The sequence below is a fragment of the Polypterus senegalus genome, chromosome 10 (assembly GCF_016835505.1).
Source record: "Polypterus senegalus isolate Bchr_013 chromosome 10, ASM1683550v1, whole genome shotgun sequence".
Taxonomy (NCBI): Eukaryota; Metazoa; Chordata; class Cladistia; order Polypteriformes; family Polypteridae; genus Polypterus; species Polypterus senegalus.
This window is the reverse complement of record NC_053163.1, coordinates 117,855,585-117,864,040: the sequence shown is the minus strand read 5'-3', so window position 1 is coordinate 117,864,040 and position 8,456 is coordinate 117,855,585.

The window sequence follows — 8,456 nt, the reverse complement described above, 5'->3', positions numbered from 1 at the left end:
TTCAGGTAATTTTTGTATGAAATTATGCCAAAATACTTAAGTAAGAATATATTTTCGGGTTGACATTCTGGAAAAGAGGGTAGTGCTGCTGGATCCAGCATCCTATTTTCCTCATACACCCCCAAGGTATATATATTAGGTTGACTGACAGTTATAAATTGGCCACCTATGTGCATGTGAATGTGGGTGTTTGTGAGAAATGGGCTTGTAATTTATTGATGCCCCATCTAGTATTGGCTTTCTTGTGAAATTTGCTACAAGGATAAGCCCAAGCCCATTGTGACCCACCCCAGAAAAGTATTAATGGGTTTGAGAATGTTATGTCATAATATACATTTAAAAGCACTTGAGAGTCTATTTTTTAAAGTAATTCTGTAGTACTTTAACACTGACTTAACATTACCATGTTAATTACTGTATTTCTGATCTCTCCTTCTGTACATTTACAAGTATTTTTGGCCATCATGCAAATACAATACAGTGTAAGTGCCAAATAGGATTGTCCGGCATCCTGTCTAGGAAGAAAAGGAGGCCGGAATGGAAGGCCAGCGATGGCCTGGTGCCTCGACAAGGAAGGCAAGGAAAATGGGCATGGGGGAGTTAGCCTGTTCAAAGTATATACTCCCTCCCCCCGATTCAGTAGAGGGCAGAAACCATGTGTTGCTGCAACCATTTTTGAAACTGGGGGCAGGCTGAGAATCGTGGTGCCATGTGACAGCCCTGCTGGGTGTTGTGGATACCTCCAGGGGGAACTGCAGGGATGATGGACCCATCCCTACTTTATGACACTTATGACTGACCCGGAAGTGCCTCCTTCAGACTTTGCCAGGGGCTGGTTTAAAAAGAGTCCTCTGCCTCACCTCAGAGAGTCAGATTTAGGAGGCAGAGGACAATACTTGCTTGAAGTAAGAGGAGTTGGGAGGAAGAGAAGAAAGAGGAAGGATTCACCGCCCTTGTGTGTACAGTGCTATTTAAAGGTACTGGGATGAAATACAAATAATTATATTTGAACCTGTGGCTATTCGTATCAGTTGTGGTTGGGGCTCAGTTGCACCCCCTGTCTTCCGCAACAGTCATCTTTATAGTACAACAGTCTTGGATGTAACATCCATTAACGTTTGAAGTGAACTGTTACACCCTTTCTTTTTTTTTTTTTTGCTGTAGTTAGTCAGTCATAAAATATTTAAAAATATCCCTTCATTCCATTCAGATAGTCTTCTGTGATATGCTGTACACTAGAATCCAATGATACAAAGCCTCAATTTTTTTTTTTTTTTTAAAGTTTCCCATTATTTGTAATTTTCTACAATAACAATGCCCTCTGCAACCAGCACAGTTACTCTTATTAAAATGCTTGGATAACCAAATGTTAGTTATTTATTATATGGAAAAGTATATCTCAGAAGTAAGTTGTTGAGTTTTGAATGTTAGAATTCCTAAATTCCAAGTTGCTGTCTTAAATTGAACTTGAACAACCTGTTTCTACCTTGTATACTTTTGTATGGGGAGGGGTATAAAATTTTGCCAAATCAATATGCGGACAACAATACAAATTTCCATACCAGATTGGTCGAGCCCCGGGTTAACAACGACCGCCACTAGTACTGTTAGCCAACAGGGTGCTGGCGGAAATTAGGCTACTGAAGAAGAAGAGGGGGAAGACGTGGCCGGACCGCTGGAGGAGAGGAAGAAAGTAAAGAGAATGGAACTGAGGGTAGGAACTTTGAATGCTGGCAGTATGACTGGCAAGGGGAGAGAGTTAGGAGATATGAAGGAGACAAGGAAGGCTGATATATTGTGTGTGCAAGAGACTAAATGGAAAGGGAGTAATGCCAGATAGATTGGAGGTGGATTCAAATTGTTCTATCATGGTGTGGATGGGAGGAGAAATGGAGTAGGGGTTATTCTGAAGGAACAGTATGTCAAGAGTGTTTTAGAGGTGAAAAGAGTGTCAGGCAGAGTAATGATTCACTGGTATACTGTACAGTGATTTTGGTTCCAACGATGTCTGAACAGTTTTATATTAAGTTTATGATGCTGATTAAGAATATGACTTTGGTTTTGCCAGATTGGCTCCAGTCTCCGAGATATTTAATAGCTAATTAATTAACACAACACATTTGAAAAGCAGTCAGAATTGCAAGAATATTTTTATTTTAGTTACAACTAGTAAGTAAACAGTCTAACATCATACAAAAAAATAAAAAATATCTGACAGTGACAGGAAAAAAGTTATGTATGATTTGGTTAATTAATACAATATTAATTAGTAATTGTTATTAATGTCAATGCTTCAAAAAATGCTGTTTATGCGATTTCCTTTTATGTGTGTCATCAGGACAATCACGTTGGAGACTCCAACAGTAGTCTGCCATCATGTGTACAGTATGTCCCATCTGCCTTGATATCTCTCCTCCATCACCTTCATATCCTGGTGGAAGTCTCCAAGGTTATCTGGAAATCTGTTTAAATGGCTATGGAGAGAGTGCATCTTTATGCTCATATTAACTCCCAAATTTCTGAAGTTAGCCAGCATATCTTGCACCAATTCTTAATTATTGTCTGCTCTGTGATTACCCAAGTAGTTCTTCACAACAGAGACAAAACTCTTCCAGGCCGAAGCCTCAGTGTCATTCATGCACTTGGTAAAATTGGAGTCTTTCATGAGTTTACGAATTGGAGGACCACCAAAGATTCCAGCTTTTAGTTTTTCCATGCTCAGTCCAGGGAATGATCTACAAATGTACTTGAAGCAATTACCCATTTTGTTCAAAGCCCTAACAAATTGCTTCATCAATCCTAGTTTAATATGAAGTGGTGGGAGAATGATTTTGTTCTTGTCCACCAGTGGCTTGTTGATGATATTCGCAGCACCAACAATCATTTCTTCCCTTGTAGGCCATGACACTTTTGTTCAATGATCTTGCTATGCCCTGCTATCCCAAAGGCACATGAAGCATGGGTATTTTGTGTATCCAGATTGCTGTCCAAGCAAGAAGTTCACCATCTTCAGATCAACACAAATCGACCACTGATGTTCATGATAAACAGATTTTCTGTAATACGATTTTTACATTTTCATATTCTTCTTTAAGTTTTGTTGAGTGAGCAATGGGAAGAGACGCATAACAGTTAACATTGTGTAAGAGAACACATTTCAAGCTTCTAATGGAGCTGTCTATAAAAAGCCATCAGTCTTCTGGTTGATATTCTGTTAGTCCCATTTGAAGTACAATTCCTGGGATATCATTGCAGTACACAAGTTCTTCCTCTTGGTTGAAATATGGGAGAAGCCTCTCTTCTCTTGTCTGATAGGCTGTAATTTTAACTTCCGCCTTTATAAGATTTTGTTCATTAAGTCTGGATGGTAAAAGTTCAGATGCTTGCTTAGACAGATGTAAGTCTCGAATCAGATCATTGAGTTCTTTTTGGCTTAATGGCTGAGGCGTCGAAAAGCTTCCCTCAAATTCACTTCCACTGCTACTACCTGCCATACGCTCCAATCCCTGCCTCTCTTCAAAGTCTGACAGTGGCTGGTTTGGTAGTCTGGTAAACACTGGTATGGGAACGTCATTGCCATGTGGAATAGGTTGTCTTGCTGATTCCAAATCAGGATAATCCCACCGAGCTTTCTTGTAACGATTAAAGCCTTTAATCTTTACAACACAAATATAGCAATCATCATGGTGGTTTTTTGGTTCTCTCCATACCATTGGCACACCAGAGTTTAAACTTTTTCTTTCACCTTTTGTCCACTGTCGTAAGTCATGTCCACAAGACTTATCCTTGTCGCCTATATAGACTTATCCTATACTCCATGCACAAAGTCTGTGATATTTCTTCTTTGTTTTTTCAACCATGTACTCTCCACAGATGTAGCAGAATACATCAGGATTGTTGATGCAGGCTCTTCTTGATGAAGTCATAATTTTTACATGTATTTATATACTTATTAAGACAGAACTTTTTGGGTATAAACCAAGACTGGGTTGACAAACTTATACTGTATCCGACTTCTTTCCTCTGTAAATTCACAGTTGAATTCTGGCTTCAAAAAGTCGCTTTTATAGCATTGTAGGCCTACAAATTGAAATAAAAAAAAAATTATATGGGATATTTCATTACCTAAGACACTGTTAAAGAGTCAAAAGACAGACCAAAAGCTATTGCATTTGTTATCACACACAAGTCGCATTGGGGGAATGCATTATTTTCATGGAGGTCCATTATCTCAAAAACTAGAACCAATTCAGCAAAAGTAACGGGATGTTTGAATTCAGCACCTTCAAAATACCCTAACTCCATTGAAAAAACCTTGGCACCTGTAAAAAAAAATTTTTGTAGACCTGTGTTATGAAGCTGGAAATTGGAGGTGTGATGGTGAATGTTGTTAGTGCATATGCACTGCAAGTTGGATGTGCAATGGGCGAGAAAGGAGATTTTTGGAGCTGGATGAAGTGATGAACAGTGTGCCCATGGGACAGAAAGTGGTGACTGGAGCAGATTTCAATGGGCACATTGGTGAAGGGAACAGTGGAGACGAGGAGGTGATGGGTAGGTATGGTGTCAAGGAGAGGAATGAAGAAGGTCAGAGGATAGTGGATTTTGCCAAAAAGATGGACATGGCTGTGGTGAATACGTATTTTAAGAAGATGGAGGAACATAGGGTGACGTACAAGAGTGGGCGAAGATGCACACAGGTAGATTACATCCAATGCAGAAGAGTTCATCTGAAGTAGATTGAAGACTGCAAAGTGGTTAAGCAGCATAGGATGGTGGTCTGTAGGATGACAGTGGAGATCAAGAAAAGGAAGAGAGTGAGGGTAGAGCCAAGGATCAAATGGTGGAAGTTGAAAAAGGAAGACTGCAAGGTTGAGTTAGGGAAAAGGTGAGACAGGCACTGGGTGGCAGTGAAGAGTTACCAGACAGCTGGGAAACTACAGCAGATGTAGTAAGGGTGACGACAAGAAGGGTGCTTGGCGTGACATCTGGAAAGAGGAAGAAGGAAAAGGAAACCTGGTGGTGGAATGAGGAAATATAGGAGAGTATACAGAGGAAGAGGATGGTAAAGAAGAAGTGGGATAGTCAGAAAAATGCAGAAAGTAGACAAGAGTACAAGGAGATAAGATGCAAGGTGAAGAGAGAGGTGGCGAAGGCTAAAGAAAAGGTGTATGATGAGTTGTATGAGAGGTTGAACACTAAGGAGGGAGAAAAGGACCTGTACTGACTGGCTAGACTCAGGGAACGGGCTGGGAAAGATGTGCAGCAGGTTAGGGTGATAAAGGATAAAGATGGAAACGTACTCACAAGCGAGGAGAGTGTGTTGAGCAGATGGAAAGAGCACTTTGAGAAGCTGATGAATGAAGAGAACGAGAGAGAGATGATGTGGAGATTAGCAAGTAGGAAGTAAGGACAGCTATGAAGAGGATGAAAAATAGAAAGGCAGTTGGTCCAGATGACATACCTATGGAAGCATGGAGGTGTTTAGGAGAGATGGCAGTGGAGTTTTTAACCAGATTGTTTAATGGAATTTTGGAAAGAGAGAGGATGCCTGTGGAGTGGAGAAGAAGTGTACTGGTGCTGATATTTAAGAATAAGGGGGATGTGCAGGACTGCAGGAACTACACGGAAATAAAATTGATGAGCCACAGCATGAAGTTATGGGAAAGAGTAGTGGAAGCTAGGTTAAGAAGTGAGGTGATGATTAGTGAGCAGCAGTATGGTTAATGCCAAGAAAGAGCACCACAGATGCAATGTTTGCTCTGAGGATGTTGATGGAGAAGTTTAGAGAAGGCCAGAAGGAGTTACATTGTGTCTTTGTGGACCTGGAGAAAGCATATGACAGGGTGCCTCAAGAGGAGCTGTGGTATTGTATGAGGAAGACGGGAGTGGCAGAAAAATACGTAAGAGTTGTACAGGATATGTACGAGGAAAGTGTGACAGTGGTGAGGTCTGCGGTAGGAGTGACGGATGCATTCAACGTGGAGGTGATCAGGGATCGGCTCTGAGCCCTTTCTTATTTGCAATGGTGATGGACAGGTAGATAGACAAGATTAGACAGGAGTCCCCGTGGACTATGATGTTTGCTAATGACATTGTGATCTGTAGCGAAAGTAGGGAGGAGGTTGAGGAGACCCTGGAGAGGTGGAGATATGCTCTAGAGAGGAGAGGAATGAAGGTCAGTAGGAACAAGACTGAATACATGTGTGTAAATGAGAGAAAAGTCAGTGGAATGGTGAGGATGCAGGCAGTAGAGTTGGCGAAGGTGGATGAGTTTAAATACTTGGGATCAGCAGTACAGGGTAATGGGGATTGTGGAAGAGAGGTGAAGAAGAGAGTGCAGGCATGGTGGAATGGGTGTAGAAGAGTGTCAGGAGTAATTTGTGACAGACGGGTATCAGCAAGAGTGAAAGGGAAGGTCTACAGGACGGTAGTGAGACCAGCTATGTTATATGGGTTGGAGTCGGTGGCACTGACCAGAAAGCAGCAGACAGAGCTGGAGGTGGTAGAGTTAACAATGCTAAGATTTGCTGTGATAATACGGGTTAGCTGCAAGCTCCCATCGTCCATCCGGGAGCCCTTGAACCCTGCACCGTCGGTAATGTTACAGATGAGCACGGCAGTGAGGCACAAAAAAATTAGGAAGGGGATGGTGCAAAAGCGCAAGTGCTTTTATTAAAAACAACAACAAAACAGTGGCCAAATTAAATAAAGTGCAGTGCTTCAAATCATTAAATAAATAATCCATAAAAACAGATGTTATTGTGGAGGTTAAAATCCAAGAGAGAAAAGTCTTTTAAAAAACAAGAGGTTAAAACAATGCTGGAAGCAGTCTCTTTAAAAACAAGCCCGGTGCATTCTTTAACTGCTGACCCCCTGCTTCTCCCTATCTAGGCTTCGCAACAGGGGAGCCACTCTACCTGCAGCTGTCTTTCCCTCTGGTCTGGAGGCTTCCTGATCCCTGGCTTCGGTTCAGCACTTTTCCCAGACTGAGACTTAGGTTCCCCAACGGCCAGGACTCCCACACTGGGGAATCTATCTCCCAAGCCTCCTGACTCCCGCTGCCTTCTCAGCCTTACGCGGCCAGCTGTCCTTGTTCTGGTCACTCCAGCTCCTTGATCGCTCAGCTGGAGTGACCGCTTCCTTCTGCCTCACCGAGTGTCGGCTAAACACCCTTCTCAGGGCTCACCTTCCAGCTGCCTGCCTGCGAGCCTTCGCTTGCTCACTCGCCCCGGCTCTCTCCACACTGCTTCCTGCTTTCTTCCGTCCTTTTTCCTTTCTTTAATCTTTATTCTTTCTTCTTTTTCTCCTTTTTTTCCCCCCTTAGCCACCTTGCGCTTCTATTTATCAAGAGGACATGGCAGCTGTGGCATTCAGCAGTTCCTGGGAAGAATTATGGATGCTGACCATTTCTCACCTGTGCACTTAGGTGAGAAACGCCCACAGCACGAACTCATCAGGAACTGCTTTGGCCACACAACCACCACGCCCCCTCGCTAAGCTGTAAGTGCGGCGATTTTTTAAAACTGGCCTTTTGACGTGAGCTGTGGACCCGCTATACCACATTTGCACTGGGTGTGACGAGGATGGATAGGATTAGAAATGAGTGCATCATAGGGTCAGCTCAAGTTGGATGGTTGGGAGACAAAGTCAGAGAGGCGAGATTGCGTTGGTTTGGACATGTGCAGAGGAGAGATGCTGGGTATATTGGGAGAAGAATGCTAAGGATAGAGCTGCCATGTATGAGGAAAAAAGGAAGGCCTAAGTGAAGGTTTATGGATGTGGTGAGAGAGGACATGCAGGTGATGGGTGTAACAGAACAAGATGCAGAGGACAAAATGATACAGAAGAAGATGATCTGCTGTGGCAACCCCTAAAGGGAGCAGCCGAAAGTAGAAGAAGATACTTTTGTTGTCGTATAATGATTAATGACTAACTAGCATGTAATTGAGACTAATTAGGTTAATGATAAACTGAACTGAATAAAGCGGGTATGAGAATGTTTTTTATTTGTTTATTATGAAAGGACATAATGACTATTGAACTATTTTTATAATCAGCTCACTATATATTGTACTAGAACTGGGCCTAAGTGCTGCCTAACTGATGGATCAGATGCTGGGTTTCCATTGATCACTTCAAGATGGTTTAGTACTCTAATTTACCTTAACCAATCAGAATAAACTCCAAGATATTAAAAGTTATACTCCAATATATTAAAACAAATGCTGCATGAAAGTGCCTAGAAAATTCCTTGTTCAAAGAGAAAAAGACTTCCATTATAAGTTATTCAATTTTTAAACTTGTTAATAAAGCATATGAAATTGTGGGTCTTTGAGCATACAGTCCCAACTTTATGATATTAAAGTCTAACTTTAAATCTGATAGAGACGAGTGTTGAAGCACATTGCCGCACTCACCACATGATAAAACACCTGAATTGGAACCCGAGTGCA